This window comes from Schistocerca nitens, chromosome 5 (assembly GCF_023898315.1).
Source record: "Schistocerca nitens isolate TAMUIC-IGC-003100 chromosome 5, iqSchNite1.1, whole genome shotgun sequence".
NCBI classification, from domain to species: Eukaryota; Metazoa; Arthropoda; class Insecta; order Orthoptera; family Acrididae; genus Schistocerca; species Schistocerca nitens.
Window position 1 is genome coordinate 125,596,479 of NC_064618.1, and position 19,407 is coordinate 125,615,885.

Genomic DNA, 19,407 nt, shown 5'->3' on the forward strand with positions numbered 1-19,407 from the left:
CAAACCAGCCAACACACACCATCTCGGCTGAAATTCCGGCAAATAGCCCGCAACTTAGGTGGAATACGGAAGCAAACTTCGTACCGAGCGTACCGCCCGGTACTTCAAAAGTAAATGTGAGCGAAATTCAATCTAATGAACATGGGGAAAACTAAAAGCACACTTCGACCGGTTTCACACTTTCAGAACTAATCTCCAGGCAAAAGGAAAGCAATAAATGGACTGATCCTATCCCCAAGATACAAGGTCCAGAATTCAACCTAGAAAATAAGTTAAGCCCCTGATGTCTCTCACACGCGAATATAAGAAGAAAAAGCATTTGACAAGCACGTCAATAAAGTTCCGTCGTATCGCCTGAACGAGCGTGTTCTTCTGAGGACACACTTCAAACCATCTCTCATCTTACGTAAAAATCGTAAGTGGTAACACCTATACCAAGGACCGCTTGTTATAGTCAGGAAGCCACATATTGGTTGTTACATGTTGGCAGATCCTGTTAGTGGACGAATAAAAGGACTTTACCACCATGTAGACCTAAAGAAGTACCATGAAAAACATTTTAAAAAATATCATTTATTATGTTAAGCTGCAACTTGAAAAAAAAAGTGTGATCTGTTTAAAAAGTACGTGAGTCAACAGCATGTACATGTATTCTGCAGGTGACGTAATCATTTGAGTGAGGTGGACACAAAGTAATGATGGAGCTTGAAAGATATGAACTGATTGAAGAAGGTACTCTACGTATTTGGAAAATAAGATTTGCTTTAGTTTTAAGGTAATTTTAAGTTTCTTGAGCAAGAGAAGACTGCAGTCGTTGAATTGAGTAAGGGATGTGCCAAAGTGCCACCTGCTGCCTTAGTTTTAAGTTATGGCAAATGTCCTTTTTACCAAGTAGTAAAGGTTTTCTTTAAATCCCTCATTCAGACCAGAATGTCCGTATATGTGAAGTATTAACCTAAGTTAAGCTTTCAAAGGATTGATATTTTAAGTCGCTAGAACCATGTACGAAGCAAAACTGATACATTGTAATCTGCAGATTACACCGAGTATAAGCAGCAACATATAGTTAATGTACAAAGAAATGAATAATGGTACCCGCAACTGGAGAGCAACTTTAATTTATTTATTACTATGAGTCAACCAGTTAAGAAATTTGCATTTATAATAAGAATTAGGTCCTGTATTGGAGAAACTTAGAGAGACTATTCCTGTGTCACGAGTATTATACAGAAACCTTCGATATAAGACACCTAGTTGAGGACTGAGATAATCTGCTTATATTCTTCTGCTATGTCCACATGCCGTGATTTTGAGATGTATTTGAAGACGCTTTGGAAGCGGATTTGTGCGACATTTTAATACTGAAGTCAAGTTATGCCACGTGGATGACACTAAAAACGGTGGAGCCGAAGAATGAATTTGCTCAACTGATTATTTCACCTATTATCTATCTTCGTATCTTTTATTTCCTTGCACTATCCTATTGTATTTTTCTTCTTTAGCATTTTTACCTTTCTACCCTACCCGGTAGGGGAAGAAATTTGGAAATTGGTTCAAAAGACTTGACGTGTGTATATTGTGTGTATTGACGATCGTGGCTCGTTGGTTAATGCGTATCTGCAGTTAATTATCGAAACGTGATGTAAATCTGATTTGCTGTGAGCAAAAGCATCCTAGGAAATAGGAATAATTTTCCCGATTTCTGTTAGATGAAGTTTTGAACGTGAATTGTTCGGCACGCCAAAGTGGGTATATCTTACTGATTATTGATGTAACCGAATAAATGAACAAAGAAAAAAAAGGCTGTTATAGAACAATAAGAAAAGGAAAAGAATCAGATTTAAAATATATATAAAATCTAACGTGCATCAGAAGCACCATTCATAATAGCAAACACGTTTTCTCGTTACGTCTTGAACAGTAATAAGAAAAAAAACTATGTATATTTTGTAAATGATCCTTTCATAATAAGTAATTTTAGCATTAACTGTACTACTCTGTAGTATAAAGACACCTAAATGGACACGTATGGATTGATGCGTGTGACTCAGTGACAAAATGATGGACACGTGTGTAAAATAGTAATTTGACACAGTATGGACATGAACAACTAGATATTCTTGTGTGAATCAAAACTGTAATAAACTTATGGACACGAGTGATGTTCCGCGTGTGAAGTAGCATTACAAGTATTCTCACGTTGCAACGACGATACAGTGACTATCAGTCAAAGGATAGACAAGCTACTGTACTCACTGCAAGAGGTGACAGTAGTCATTTTCATCGATGACTGTTCTTCGGCGCTGGTGCAGTCAATTTACTGTCCAGGTTGACCATGTCTCCCTGACGAGCTGCTCCAGTACCCATGATTCAACAAAATGCACAAGTTAAAAAAAAAAAAAAAAGGTTGGCAGCCACAGAACTGTCTGCCTCGTGCAGGACGCGGACTGCCAACGCTGTCAAACCGCCAGTTCGTTACCACGTGACTGTGAAGCACTGTGGCAACATTCAATGACTGCTCGCCGGCTCACACTCTACAATAAGCATTCCTCTCCATAACGGGCGCAAGCGTGCTCAAGATTTGAGATGAAAATGGACATAAAAATAATAAAACGATGATAAACTACGCACGATTTTACTATATTTACATTACAAGGACACTAATGATGACTTTTCCTTAACTATGAAAATTGCTGCGGCAATATTGCTAAATACATTGCTTAAGAAAGACCTGTACAAGACGAAACGTGTTTTGCTAATATTTGCTAACGAAAGAATATAAAACCTAGACACAAAATATGAATAATATACAATGTATATGTACATAGTCTATGTAGTAATTTTTATTGTCTTAAATTCTTACTCTATATTCCCTTAGATTAAGATGCTACTTAATGAGCAAGTCCTAATACAGATTTTTTTTCTGTATTTTCATGTGCTGAAACATGAATTGGAATGAGATTAAGACAGCCACCAAACTGACTCATTCGTCATTGAACCAGTCATCAACTTTCCTGATTCCCGACATGACCCGATGGATCGTCGAGTCAAGAAATATCACTTCCCCCTTCACATAGTGAAATTCCCAGTGTTTTTTCCACCAGAATGTGAAAAGGTGATCCCCAGTTTTAGTGCAGTGAAAAGTGACGGGTGATGAAAGAATTCCCCTGTGAAAATCATCCGAGTTCATGGGAAATACTACCAACTACAATGTGAAGAGTGGTGTCGCTACGAGAAAGACTGATAAAAGTTTTATGTTCTGTTCACAATTGGCGGAAATGAACCTATGTTAAATCCTTGAACACTTATGATGGCATCATGCAACAACCAAGTTTGTTAATGATCAAGCGACTGTGAGTAGCTTTGACGACTTAGTGTGAAACGTATATAATTCTACGTGCCTTATGTTATGTTTGTTTTGCTCCCTACAGGGAGAGATCCTTCAATGCTTCATTCACTAAGTACGTGAATCCAATAATATTACGACTGCGCGTGAGTCGTAACGATTTTTCAGACTCATTACCCCTCACGCGGGAAGTGATGTAATATTATTGGTATTTCCGTCCTATGAAAGCTTTGAGTATCCCTGGAAAGGCATTCACCTATCTGTATATTAAATGATCAACTTATAAGATGAGACATATTCTTTGAAAGACATTTGTTTTGTATAATTTACATAACTGTAAAGATGCGCATCTAGCGCGGACGCTAATACATCGATTGCGCAGTCAAAGAAACATTTTAACATAAGCTGAACTGTCGTTCCGCTTCGATCTAAATAAAAGAGGACAGTAAAAAAAAAATACTTTTGTAGATCATCAGATTTTAATGTACTTCTGCTTGTAATGGGAAAACGTAAAGGAGGTCGACTTTAAGTTAAAAAAGTGAGCGGTCTTGCCAGCGTGCAGACAACGTTATTAATTAATAAAATTAAAGTAATTCATGTTCGAAACTGTAAATCAGCAAGTTATTGTTATCGGAGGTGTTGAACAATGCAGAAAGGAGAAAAGTAATGACTGTAATTTGTGACAAAAACGTGAACCAAGGAGACAGCACAGGACAGGCTGAAATCTGATCGCACCATACTGTTAAAAAAGTACTTATGTAAGTTATATTGTTTATAAATAAGCCCTAATTTGCTAGTGAGAATTGTTTGAATATATTTAGTGTTTACCAGACTTCTTATTCTGTTCTTTTCCTTTATACTTTTTTATCCTCCATGCCATATTATTTTTATAATTGTCAAACAGCCTTTACTACAGCAGAGAATACTGCGGCATCCTGGTCGTAGACAGAAGGCCGCTCCTTGTCTTCTATACAACTCATAGCTGCCCAATTTATTAATGATTTCATTTGCAAATGCAATTTTTTTACTATTCATTGTTAAAGGTCCCTTAGGTAATTATAAAATTCATACTGATTACGTAAATAAATCAGGGTTGTTCTTTTCCAAATAATAGAAGTCTTTGCGTAATCAAAAACTAGCCTCCTTCTGACAACGATCAGGAGCCGACCAGAAGACGGACGTCTTCGACCGCTTTCGTGTGTCCTGTGGCAAAGCTGTGCCAAACTGGGAACACGGCATTCTAGTATGAAATACAGATTTAAATTGAAAGAATTGAGATATATTTAATAGTAATAATTTTTTTTATCATACTAGAATACCTATTTCGCGATAATATAAAACGTGCTGCCCTTCTTTGAACTTTTTCGATGTCCTCCGCAAATTCTATCTGGTAGAATCCCAAGCGCACAGCAATACTCTAGCAGAAGACGGATAATCGTTACGCACGCAGTCTCTTTGGTGAATTTGTTGCATCTTTTAAGTGTTCTTCCAATAAAATGCAATATTTAGTTCTCTTCCTGGATCCGGGCGACATTATCTATTGGAACATCAATTTAACCCTAGGACGCCCAAGCCTTTTTTTCTAACTTCGATGCCTAAGGTGGGGGGGTTCGGCGAGCCCACAGGTATTGAATAAGTTTACTGACGAAAAATTACAACTTTCAAAATGGTTTAAGTATTTTAACTAAGGCATCGGTTTATAAATGTTAATTGTTATAAATATTGGATTGAGTGAGTAAAAAATTTACATATTACAATAAAAAATACAGATGTGTTCATATACAATAGACTACCCTGATTCCTCAACTTCAAGGTAAGAGACACACTTCAGAATTTTTTCTGAATGTGTGTTACACACATGTTTATGACACTGTCCACAATACTGTTTTGGTTTACTTAGATTGTTCTACTTCTGCTTCTTTACTTTAGCTTCTCTCACACAAATATGGCACCGACCTTTCCCTGCAGGAGGCTGACGTGCTTCTGTTGTCACTTCTTTGATTTTCTTTTGTAGAATAGTCTCCATTGATTGAACAATTTGGTTAGATAACCCTCTTGCATTGGCACTTCTTTCTTCTACCTGCAATTTCACTAGTTCCATCCCAAATTGCAGAAGATAAAGTTTCCGTTTGTTGTGTTTCTTTTCATTCCATCTTGGATGTTGCTGGATGAATATGGTGATAGCATTGATAGCACAAATGTCGATGAGAGAGTAAAATGCAGATAGAGGCCATCTCTTTGTTCCCCTTTTGCAGGTGTACATACGCGGTTTTATTTTTCTCTCCTCCAACAGTGCCTTTATCTTGGTGCATTCTTGACAACAACAGTACAAAAAAAAAAAAATTGTTCAAATGGCGCTGAGCACTATGGGACTTAACAGCTATGGTCATCAGTCCCCTAGAACTTAGAACTACTTAAACCTAACTAACTTAAGGACATCACACAACACCCAGTCATCGCGAGGCAGAGAATATCCCTGACCCCGCCGTGAATCGAACCCAGGAACACGGGCGCGGGAAGCGTGAACGCTACCGCACGACCACGAGCTGCGGACGACAACAAGAGTAAGTTTTTGCTTGGTTTCGTTTTTGCTATGTAGGACACCAAAGTTGCTAGAGGCCTACCTGTTGTTGGGTCTGTGAACAAGAACATTGATGAATATAGCTCTCGATTTGACGTGTTCTTCATTATCTCTGGAATATGCTTCCTGCTTGAGTGGAGAGTTCCTACTGTAGTAACTTTGTAGTCTTGGTATAACTCTTCCGCTAAATCCACCGATGGGTAATATCGGTCTGTAGTAATATTGCGACCAGTATTTTTCACAGGTGCTACCAGACGTTTGACGACAGCTACTGAACCCCGTTCTTCTTTCGACAAATTCTGAACATTACCTGCATAGGGTTCCATATTCAAGGCGTATCTGTCAACTGCGTCGGACATCATGCGTAAAAGGATGCCATACTTGCCCGGTTTATCCTTAATAAATACTTTGAAGGGGCAGCGCCCTCTAAAGAAGCTGAGCATCTCATCAATGGTGCAGTGGACCCCTGGTTTATACAGTAGTGGAAACCTATCATTCACTTCGTTGAAAACATCACGGATTGCTGTGAACTCGTCTGCTTCCCTTCTTATCTGGTGGGTACTTTTGCCATTGCAATAAGTTCCTTGAAACGTTCTCTTGCCATAATACCCTTGTAAACTGGTCGACCCAGTAGGTCTGATCAAATATCGTGTACACTGACAGAATTGTCCTTATTTGCCCCCATAAGTATCAGGATTGCTATAAAGGCATACAATTCTTTCTCATTAGTCAAAGTAACATTTCACCTAACAGCCTCTTCATTTGAATGTTTTACTATAATATCCATGATGTCAGGCGTAAGAAGTAACTTCAAGGCAAACACCAGCTGGAGTTACTGCTGCCTGCTCTCTTACTATATTAGCAACAGACCTCCGAGGAATTCTAGGCTGTGTGGTTACGTACCTTCTTCCAGACTTGGCCACAATAACGTCCTGATGGTTACTGCCTGAAGCTGCGCTATCTTAATCTTCTCTAACATCCACATCACTTTCCCGATCTGAATCATACTCCATAACACCATCCTCATATTCACTTTCACTTCCAGAGTCAGAATCTTCATCTAAAATTTCATTCAGAACTCTTTCTAAAGACGAGTCACGTATTCTTTTAGTCATTTCTAAGTCTGGGTGTGAACAATAGGTAACTGCACTAACTCAATGCAAGTTTACAAGATAAATAACAGTTGAATGACATCAACAATCACTTCCTCTGAAAGTAAACCGATTGTTGTGAATATCAAGAATGCCAACCAACAAGAAACTAACTTGCATTGTTGTAGAGATGGGAAATACAAAATCCTACTAAGAGAAATTTTCTATAGCATGGAAATCTGATGGAGGTGTTTGTTGGACCCATAATAAGTTTATTAATTTTTTCTTTCAAAGCAGGAATTTTCTATAAAATATATTGACACTAACGTTTCATAGAATAGGCAACAAACAATAACTCAAAGGGAATATGTAGTATAAAAGTTACTTGGGCAAAAGCAGGGGACATTAAAAAAATGAGGGTTCAGCGAACCCCCCCCCCCCCCCCTTAGGCGTCCTAGGGTTAAGTTGTTTGTAACTCTTACCTCTGGATATTTCCTTTACTGACAGCCTGTACATTTGTGTGATTTATCGTATAACCGACATTTAACGAATTCCGTTCAGTAATCATATGGATGACATACATTTTTCATCGTTGTCACCCTTTGCACCATACAGACATTTTGTTTAAATCATTTTGAAATTTGTTTTGATCTTCTGATGACCTTATTAGACGGAAAACGTCAGCACCATCTGCAATCAATCTAAGATGCGTGCTCAAATTGTTTCCCAAATTATTTATGTAGAGTACGGATAGTAAAAAGCCTTCAACACTTCTTTCGGGAACTACCGATATAATTTTTGTTTTAGTCAATGACTCTCCGTCGATTACTACGAACTGTGACCTTTCTGACAGGAACTCACAAATACAGCCGCGCAACTGAGACGATGCCCCATTGGATCACAGTTTGATTAGAAATCTCTTATGAGGAACAGTATGAAAGGTCATCTGAAAGTTTAGAAATATGGAATCAATTTGAGAACTCCTGTCTATATCACTCACAGCTTCATGAGAATAAAGAGGTAACTGTGTTTTATAAGACCGATTATTCTGAATTCGTGCTGACTCTGTGTAATAGATCGTTTTCTTGGAGGGAATTCATACTGTTCGAACACAGTATACGTTCCATAATCTTACTTCAAATCGACGTCAATGATACAAATCTGCAATTCAGTAGATTAGCTCTGTTTCCTTTCTTCAGCTCTAGTGTGACGTTTGCAACTTTCCTAGTCTTAAGGTACGGATCCTTGGTAGAGCGAGGGGTTGTATATGTTTGCTAAATAAGGAGCTAATATATCAGCATACTCTGAAAGAAATCTTATTCAGTCGAGACAAGAGGAGTTCCCTTCACTAAGTTACTTAAGGTGCTTCGCCACACTAATGATAGTTACTTCTATGCTATTCATGTTGGCAGCAGTTTATGAGTCGAATTCTGGAATATTTACTTCGCGTTTTTTGGTGAAGGAATTTCGGAAAACCGTATTTAATAACCCCGCTTTGTGGCCCTGTCATCGGTAACATTACCAAGCTTATTCTTTCCTAATACGAAAAATCGTTATGCTTTGTCACCTTAATTTTTTTTTTGTTATGTAAGTTATTATGTTATTTCAGTTGTGATGAATACTATAATCTTTTAAAGTGTATCTCACTTAATACACATTTAATAATGTTCTTGTATCTCACACTTCGCAATAACGGCAGTTATAAGCTGAATTACCTAGGAATATGGCTCTTATATAATTCTCGCACCACAGCTGTCTGTGGTGTATGGAAATCTGAAATCGCTTGAATGTAACAAAGCTTTAGCACCCGATAGAACTCCTACGAGATTTTATACCATATTTCCATCTAAGTTAGCCCCACTTTTAACCGTAATGTATCATAGATCCCTCGAACCAAAAACGGTGTCCAGGGGTTGGAAGAGAGCACCAATCCACTAGAAGCGTACCAGAAGTAAATCACAAAAATAATATCCATTATCCTTTAGATCCATTTTTTGTAGAATCTTATACTACATTCTGAACTCAAAAGTAATGTGTTATCTCCTCCATGCAATACAACATGAATTCCAAAAATGTCGGTCAACTGAAAGCCAACTGCCAGTCTTCACACATGACAGACTGAAAGCCATGGGTCAAGGCACTCAGGTAGATGCACTTTCTCTCGACTTCCGAAAAGCATTTGCCTCAGCACCTAATCAGCACTTACTGTCAAAATTACGATCGTGTGGGATACCAAGCGAAATTTGTGACTGGACTGAGGGTCTTTAGCAGGAAGAACACAGCAATTCATTTTGCTTGGAATGTCATCAACAGAAATGGAAGTGACCCAGAGAAGTGTGTTGGAACCCCTGCTGTTAATGTTGTATGGTAATGACTTTATTGACAATATTTTAAAAACGTCTGACTTTTCGCAGGTGACGTAGTTACCTGTAATGTGATACGAAGTGAAAAACAGCTGCACAAATATTCGGTTGGATGGAGGAGAAGGAGATCAGTGTTAAACGTCGTATCGACAACGAGGTCATTGGAGACGGAGCACAAGCTCGGATTAGGGAAGGATGGGGAGGGAAATCGGCAGAGCCCTTTCATAGGAACCACTCCGGCGTTTGCTTAATCGATTAAGGGAAATCACGAAAAATCTAAATCAGGATGGCTGGACGTGACTTTAAACCGTCGTTCACAGTAATGTGATTATATTGTGCAAAGATGGGAAACTTGTTTTAAATGTTCAAAAATGTGAAACTGTTCACTTCAAAAAGTAAAAATAACGTGGTACCCTACGATTACCATATCAACGAGCCACAGTTGGTATCGATCAGTTCACACAAATACCTGGGCATAACGATTTGTAGCGATACGAATGGAATCGATGACTTACGATCAGTCTTAGATATAGCAGGTGACAGACTTCAGTTCAGTGGTATGATACGTGAGAAATGTAATCAGTCTACAGAGGAGACTGCATACAAAAGAGTCGGGAGACATCCTGGAATGCTGCTCAAGTGTGTGCGACCCGCACCAAATAGGTCTAACAGGGGATATTCAGCGAAATAGAAAAAGGCAGCACTAACGTTCACAGGTTTGTTGACCAGTGGAAGAGTGTCACGGAGATGTTGATGAAACTGAACTGGCAGATGTTTGAAGATCGAAGCAAACTGTCCCGAGGAAGCCTAGTGAGCAAATTTCAAGAACAAGCTTGACCGCGATGACCAGCACTCCTATAATTCTGACGCAGCAAAACATAATAGCGCCAAAGGATCCAGTTTTTCGTGGGTACCTATACACAGATGCAAAACTGCTGTGTTGGTTGTCGTTTCTTGTACTATATGCTGTTCCACTAGTATCGGCCATATCTTATGTTAAAGTATTCTTTGTCGAGTAGAAAACACGATTTTTAAAATCCGTGTTTGTAATTCTGTTTTAATGTTTTCATGCTTGTTCGAGCATCTCCAGTTCTCTTCATCAGCTCACCACGTCAGGGGCCTGAACTCTTCTACCTGCCGGGCTAGTCGTGTATTTGGGTCGGGGGCGAATAGTGCATCCTTCCTCGACTTGTCCAGGGTGCAGATATTACTGGATGCCAATTTCAGTGGGTGCCGTTTACAGGACACCCGACAGCCAATGGTGTGCGTGTTGTCGGCAAGAAACACCCGTTCCACCTTCAACACGCCCACTCTTGGCAGCCAGTGGCGTACAATTTGCACGCATGGTGTCTTACGCTGCCCGGCGATAGCTGCAGCGCTGAGTTCACGCGTTCGAGAGAGCGAGAATCGATTGTAGTTCGCATACGTATCATACTTTGCCAACATCACCATCAGCGCTTTCTTACCGTTCCGGGAACCCAGACACTACACGCCCGCTCCCATGCCCTACCTGCCCGCCAGCTGACGCCATCGTCTATGGTGTGCAAGATAAGGAGCCCCCATTGTTTTTCGAACAATATGCTCTTCATACTAGCACAGTCCTCAAGTACTTGTTATAACAACAAACTGATTTACTATTGCCTAAAAGTATTTGAAGGATCTTATGATGTCACACACACTCCTGTGTAACAAAAGGACATCGTCGATAAGTAATTTAGTGCTCAAAAGCTACCATGTGCTGTTGCTCACCATTCGAGGTGTCCGCTGTGCAGTGAGAAGCAGAGTAAGATACTTTATCAGTATGAAATAATGACGTCAGTGAATACCCTGTAACAAAAAACAAAAAAAAAAAAAAAAAACGGAATTCGTCGAATGGCACAAAAATTGGAAATTGCTGATATCAGCAGTTTGGTGTGACTTCAAATTCGGAAAAAAAGTAAACAGGCTGTTGATGATTCCACCGCAACTGTGACTACTTTATGAACATCGAGCAATAGGGTATTCATTCTATAAAAAATGTTCGAATGTGTGTGAAATCTGCTAAGGTCATCAGTCCCTAAGCTTACACACTAATTAACCTAAATTATCCTAAGGACAAACACACATACCCATCACCGAGGGAGGACTCGAACCTCCGCCGGGACCAGCCGCACACTCCACGACAGCAGTGCCCTAGACCGCTCGGCTAATCCAGAGCGGCTCTCCACTCTAGCTCACTGCTCGGGTATTTGTTACGACACCAAATTGATTTTATTTTGTCCATAAAATATACCAAAACCATAGGACGACATCTCACGCAAATCGGCGTAACGTCTCATCATCGTCCGAAAGTTCAAATGGCTCTAACTATGGGACTTAACATCTATGGTCATCAGTCCCCTAGACTTAGAACTACTTAAACCTAACTAACCGACGGACATCACACACATCCATTCCCGATGCAAGATTCGAAACTGCGAGCGTAGCAGCAGCGCGGTTCCGGACTGAAGCGCCTAGAACCGCTCTGCCACAAGGGGCCGGCCATCCGTAAGTACAGTACTGGCCATTAAAATTGCTACACTAAGAAGAAATGCAGATGACAAAAGGGTATTCATTGGACAAATATATTATACTAGAACTGTAGAACTGTCAATACATTTTCACGCAATTTTGGTGCATAGATCCTGAGAAATCAGTACCCAGAACAACCACCTCTGGCCGTAATAACGGGCTTGATACGCCTCGGCATTGAGTCAAACAGAGCTTGGATGGCGTGTACAGGTACAGCTGCCCATGCAGCTTCAACACGATACCACAGTTTATCAAGAGTAGTGACTGGCGTATTGTGACGAGCCAGTTGCTCGTCCACCATTGACCACACGTTTTCAATTGGTGAGAGATCTGGAGAATGTGCTGGCCAGGGCAGCAGTTGAACATTTTCTGTATCCAGAAAGGCCCGTACAGGACACGCAACATTCGGTCGTGCATTATCCATTTCGCAGGGATCGAATGAAGGGCAGAGCCACGGGTCGTAACACATCTGAAATGTAACGTCCACTGTTCAAAGTGCTGTCAGTGCAACAAGCTGTGACCGAGACGTGTAACCAATGGCACCCAATACCATCAAGCCGGGTGATAACGCCAGTATGGCGATGACGAATAGACGCGTCCAATGTTCGTTCACCGCGATGTCGCCAAACACGGACGCGACCATCACGATGCTGCAAGCAGAACCTGGATTCATCCGAAAAAATGCCATTCGTGCACTCAGGTTCGTCGTTGAGTACACCATCGCAGGCGCTCCTGCTCCTGCAACGTCAAGGGTAACCGTTGCCATGGTTTCCGAGCTGATAGTCCCTGCTGCTGCAAACGTCGTCGAACTGTTCGTGCAGATGGTTGTTGTCTTGCAACGAATTAGATGCCTGTCATCTCGACTGCTAGTGATACGAGGCCGTTGGGATCAACCACGGCGTTCCGTATTGCCCTCCTGAACCCACCGATTCCATATTCTGCTAACAGTCATTGGATCTCGACCAACGCGAGCAGCAATGTAGCGATACGATAAACCGCAATCGCGGCAGGCTACAATCCGACCTTTATCAAAGTCGGAAACGGGATGGTACGCATTTCTCCTCCTTACACGAGGCATCACAACGTTTCACCAGGCAACGCCGGTCAACTACTGTTTGTGTATGAGAAATCGGTTGGAAACTTTCCTCATGTCATCACGTTGTAGGTGTCGCCACCGGCGCCAACCTTGTGTGAATGCTCTGGAAAGCTAATCATTTTCATACCACTGTATCTTCTTCCTGCCGGTTAAATTTCGCGTCTGTAGCACGTCATCTTCGTGGTGTAGCAATTTTAATGGCCAGTAGTGTAATTTAGTGCTCAAAGTAACACTAGCATTTATCAACCATGCACTGTTGATCCCCATTCGGGGCCTCTGCACTGTAGTGAGAAGCAGAATAAGATCCTCTGACAGTATAAAGCAATAACTTCATACAGGTAACAAACGCGCCCTTCCCCCTACATAGGAATGATACTGTAACGGCTAGAGAATATTTAAAATTACTTTAGAGAAAAAATGGTACCCTGTAGCCGATAAACTGAAGACGAGTTTTGCGTTATTATTAGTACACACCATCAATACGAAGCATCCTTCTACGAGAGAAGCAATGTTTTAAAAATGAATATAAATATTACGAGGTATGGTACTTCAACACTGCAATGTGCGTGTGACATCATGACATTACTAGTTTTCAGAGAGACGATAGGTAATTTCGACGTAATAATACACATAAGCAGAGAAGAAATAATGCAAGTACAGCAGCAATACTTGTAGGGAATTGATAATAATTGCTGAAGTAATGAAATTATATTCCATAAGAAAGTAGTGAATTGACCCTCTTATAGGCATTGTCTATGAAAATTTTTGCCATAAGTATAACTGCCAGCTTCTATCAGCTAAAACCCCTAACGAAACAGGCGACAGAAGGGTTTCAATATGTACCTATAATAGTAATAGTAACAATAATAATTAAAAAAGGTATATGCAACCCAGCTCTGCGGCATTAATATTTACGTAATGTCGTCTCTCACCGTATGTGTCTTAGAAGCGATGTGAGGGATGCTGGCTGGTGGTACACTCAGTGCAGCACACATATGGAGAGAACACGCACACATGCTCGGGGACCGAAGGCAGGCGGACTGTTCTGTTGGACAATAGCTTCACACAACATCTCTGTCACTGCTGGGAAATTATCCAGTTAGAACTAGTTCTTTCGGAGCAGGAACTGCTTTAATGCACTCCTCTTCACCTCACATAACCGCTAGTAAAAAATGGCTCTGAGCGCTATGGGACTCAACTGCTGTGGTCATAAGTCCCCTAGAACTTAGAACTACATAAACCTAACTAACCTAACGACAGCACACAACACCCAGCCACCACGAGGCAGAGAAAATCCCTGACCCCGCCGGGAATCGAACCCGGGAACCCGGGCGTGGGAAGCGAGAACGCTACCGCACGACCACGAGATGCGGGCAACCGCTAGTAATAATTATAATAATAATAATAATCGTGTTATATACATCACACGCTGATTATTTATTCGGTGTTTTATCCAAGTCCTCTTTGCTTCACTCACAGCAGTGAAACGTCCCACATTATTCTATCACCACAACGTAAAACACAAACAGGGAGAGTAATGCAACAACCCTCAGACGTAAAGCGTACACGTCTAGCACAGTGTGCTCAATCTATTCTAACAGTGTACAGTAGTACTTCTACACTCCGCACGCCAACCTAAAACTGACGAGCAGTTCACAAGAATCTGACGAGCTTTCTGTAAGCTCCTCCTTCACTACTGGACTGTGCAACTTGGCAACTCTTCCAATGAATCTGTCTGTCGTCTGTCTTACCTGTGATTAGTTTTATCTCGCCGTTGCACCTTAAATCACTCCTTGCGCGTAAATAAATCACGATTAAATGAAATAGCCTATATATCAAAACTGGCAACGTCATTCCTGAACATTCATAGTTTGCATGTGTGTAGGAGCAGAGGAAAAATATTTAATTCCAGAAAAATGTGTCCTGTAGCCGTAAGCATTTATACAGTTTACAAATTTTCTAAAAAAAATAACGAAAAAGTTACACTTGATTGATTACTGAAATTTTACTAAGCTTACTCTGGTTGAGAGAGTCATAATCATATGTGAAATAGGTGATACGTTACTTCAGTCCGGACTCCCCCCCCCCCCCGCCCCCGCCCCACCCAGTACCCCTGGTCACTTCACAGTATTATTTGAGTTTTTCCCAGTTATCGTGTATTTCACTTTCATTTACGAACATTGGGTTGATAAAATGTAAATTAATGAGCAATAATTAACATTGTTACAAGAATAGCTGTTTTAATATTTCTCGTAATGTTATGGTATTTCAGTGACACCACTAAATAAATATTTTGAACTGCTGTTAACGTCTTATTATTAACAATTCTTTTTTATCATTTAGTGTTGTTGTTTTCTTGGTTATAGAATCTTATTCTCAAAGTAGCTTTCATTATGCAGTAGCTTACACCTTTTTTGTGAGTTATGAAAAGTAAAATTGTGAAAAATATTAGTTAATGGTCACTGTACGAAGTCAAATTTAAAAATTGGTGTATCTCATGTTTCAGATTGCACTGACAAGTGAACAAGACAGGTCCACTCCACAAACTGCTGTGCGAACCTCTCTGGCCAGCAAGTCGTCCTGTTCGTAATCAAGCTGTCCGGCATGATACCCTTTACTGTGAACTCTGAGGAGATCTGTAACAGGTACTGTTATTGTCAGCATCGATGGCACTGTACACAAGGCGTCTGCCTTTGCTGCACTCTATTTCTGTAATCGGATAATGCCACAATTTTCTTAAAAAAATTGTTTGCGTTTAAGCGTTATGCAGTGCCCATTATTGTATGTGGTTTCTATAGTTTCGGATCAGTTTTATAATACTAGAAAATATGAAAGATTTCTCGGGTTGCTTTCATTGAGTGACTGTGTTATTGGACCACAAAGGGCAACATGTTGTGTCAGTTCTTAAGGCTGTGCATATATAGTTGTTACTATTGCTTTGCGTTTGTTCTGTGCAATACATTTTGGTTTTTAGTTTAAAATCTAGCTACCACTTACTACTGAGCGGCTTTTGTATTACGAACTGTTTCGTGACATTATGTTAACAAAGTTAAAATTTGTCAATCTGCAACTGCAGATAAAGCAAAGACTTTCGGCCTTTAATGTTTGTTTACTTAACATGCTGATAAATGGGTTCCATAAGTTTCATAGGAAGAGAATTATAGACAGAAACTTAATATTGCAGGAAATACCTCTCAATCCTTTTCAGAACTCGCACCACCAACCAGCCTGTGTGCGCTCACTCAAGCTGCTGTATGAGGCCTTGTGCGAGATATCACAAACTGTTGCGCCAGCTCACGAGTGGTTCCTTGTGACTTCCTTAGTGACTGTGGCCACAAACACAGTGCAAGCGATTTACTTCATCGCTAGTGGGGCGAACATGTTGGACGCACAGAGCGCCACGATCAGACGGCAAAAGTGGTTCTCGGTGCTGGTCAGAGAGACATTATGGTTTGTCCATCCAAGTCTCTTCATCTCTACGTAAGTAGTGCAAAATTCATCGAGTTGAAACTATTAAGTACAGACAGGCCTTGACTACCTCTATAATTTATAGACTTCATACTGCATTACCCAATTACCTTCTCTTTAAAGCCTCAGGATGTGACCCATCTATCTACCCTTTCTTTTGGTCGAACTATGCCATAAAGCTCATTTCTCCCTAATTCGACGCAGTATCTCTTCATTATCTAATGTTCAGCATTCTTTTTCAAGATCTCATCTCATTCCTAATCTCCCTTTGTCTGTTCTGCTTATATTCTACGTTTAACTCCCGTTTTAACGGCTACACTATTGTCATATACTTTCATAACAACATCTTCCTTGCACTTCAGTTTACAGTCTTTGCCAACAAGTGCTTTTTTTTTTTTTTTTTTTTTTTTTTTGTAACAGTCTGTAAAGTGTCCTATTAGCGGGTCGCAGTTTGGTTTATAATAGCATAATTCTTCCAACACAAGTACTCCTGCAGACGCGTTTACTTGATTACCAATTTGGATCGAAGGTTAAAGTCAACTCGTCCAATCTTGCGTCGTTTTGTACCTTGAACGCCAGGCGGAGGTCTTCGAGATAGCGTCGGATATGGTCTCGGTTCCACTAAAAAACGTAAGAGCAGCCATGTGCTGTAAACAGTTACCTTTATTTAGAACACAACATTTCCTTTCATTTTACAAACTGTCATATACACTACGCGCTTTCTTTATTTGCGAGGATCTCTTCTTGCTATAGCCAGCTACATTTTATGTACCTTTTAGTTCTATTATTTACAGGTTTGTCGCTGACCAAATTATAGACTTCGTCTACTACTTCTATTGTTTAATTTTTTAATGTAATTCCCTCTTCAGTGCCCAATTTAATTTGGAAGCGACTCACAAATTGCTAGCATGTCTTCAAGCTGACTGCAGTTACCTCTGCAATAGCTGATCTAATTTGAGAGTGACCTCATAAAATGCTGGCATGTCTTCACTTGTGATTGTAGTCGTGCTGTGTTTCCCAGAGAGTGCATGATGACGAAATGTTCTCACGATGGATGCATGGATAGATGCAATCCCAAAGACTTCCTGTTTTTCTTAATATTCCCTCGACCATGCTGTTCCAATTACTTGCAGAGGCTTGAAGGCCCTTCAAAAATGTAAATACAGTCGCGAAGAGTGTATATACAACCAGATCGCCAGAGTTTTCATGGCAGAAAACAAATATTGCTTTTCCTTTCTTTTTCTACCCGAACAGCTATATTTATTGAGTTCCACTATAACTGCGATATATTTCAAACCCACAAGATTCCATCTTGAGGCACAAATCGCGCGGCTCATTGTACAGTACAGATTCCCGCATTATATGCCTAAAGATGGAATCGTGTGCCTTCGAAAACTGTTACAATCGTTATGTAATGGAAATAAATATTCTGGCTAGGTTCAGGGATAAAGGAAATAAGTAGTATTTACTTTTTGCCATCAAAGTGTTAGCTGCTGACGTTCCAACATCTTCCTTTACAACTAAAACAAAAAGAAAAAAAAAAAAAAGTCGTTCAAGCTCATAAGCCTAGCCCCTCCGCCTGACAGGCCACCCAATGAGCAGACAGCTATGCCACGGACTAGGGATGTTGATATCCATATAATGCCGCCAATGAAGTAAAATTCATTAAGGCAGTCAATGTTAACTTATTCATCTCTCATGGAAAATTAACGTGCATGCCAGTGGTACTTGTGGCACCAAATGCGTCTCCTTACTGCTGCTATTCCCATATATGGTATGAGCATCTCTGGAGATCGAAAATGATGTGAGGAAAAATACAGTCCTGGAAGCATGCTCAGATTTGGTAATGCTTATAGCGACTACTCCTCATAAAGTCGGAGCTCCAAAATTGAACAGCAACCTAGTTCAATCGCCACGATAGGCGAATAATATCACAGAGAAAGAAATGATTTCATTGATATATTTCATTTAATAGTTTACTTTTCCATTCGTCTCTGCAGAATGATTTCACTGGTGCTTCACTGGTTTCCCATGGGTGAGCAACTGCAATTGATGCAATTTATGGTTATAAGATCTTGATGTAAGGGAAAATCGAAATCTTCTTTACCTTCTTCGACTCTTTGACTAAGTTCATGGCTCATGTAACTTCGCTATGGCCCCTAATCGTGTAGGCAAGTTAGAGGATTTATGAGAGGAAAGGGATAGGGTAAAGTTAATTAAGTGACAACTAGAGAATTTCGATAGCAGAAGAACAGGACTTCTGGTCAAGTGAATGATAACAAAATCAAATACGGGTAGTGCTGGAGTAGGTCCAGTACTGAGTAAGAAATGAGGAACGTGGGTAAACTATCAACAGCATAGTGAATGCATAATCATAGTCAAGATAGAGACAAAGCCTAAATTCAACACAGCAGCACGAGTTTTTATGCGAACTAGCACAGCAGGTGATGAAGGAATTGAAAAAATTGTAGAAAACAGAGGCACCTTCACGAATATCGAGAGCTAAGTTGGCAAGCCGGTGCCAAGCAAAAATGGATAGCTGAAACGTGGAAGGAATATATAGAATGGCTACATAAATCAACTAGAAGACGATGTTACAGAAACAAATGAAATTAATAAGGGTGGTCATTACGGTATATACGATACTGCGACAAGAATTTTGACAGGGCACTCAAAGACGTACATTAAAAAAGGCCCGTGGACTAAACGAAATTCTTTCAGAATTATTGAGATACTGGTGAGAGGCAGCAATGACAAACTACTCCATCTGGTGTATAAGATATATGAGACAGACGAAATACCCTCAGACTACAACAAGTCTGTCGTAATTCTAAATCCAAGGATGGTAGGAGCTGACATGAGAATTATGTTATCCGAATTATGAACTGCAAAATACTGACAGGGTTTATTTA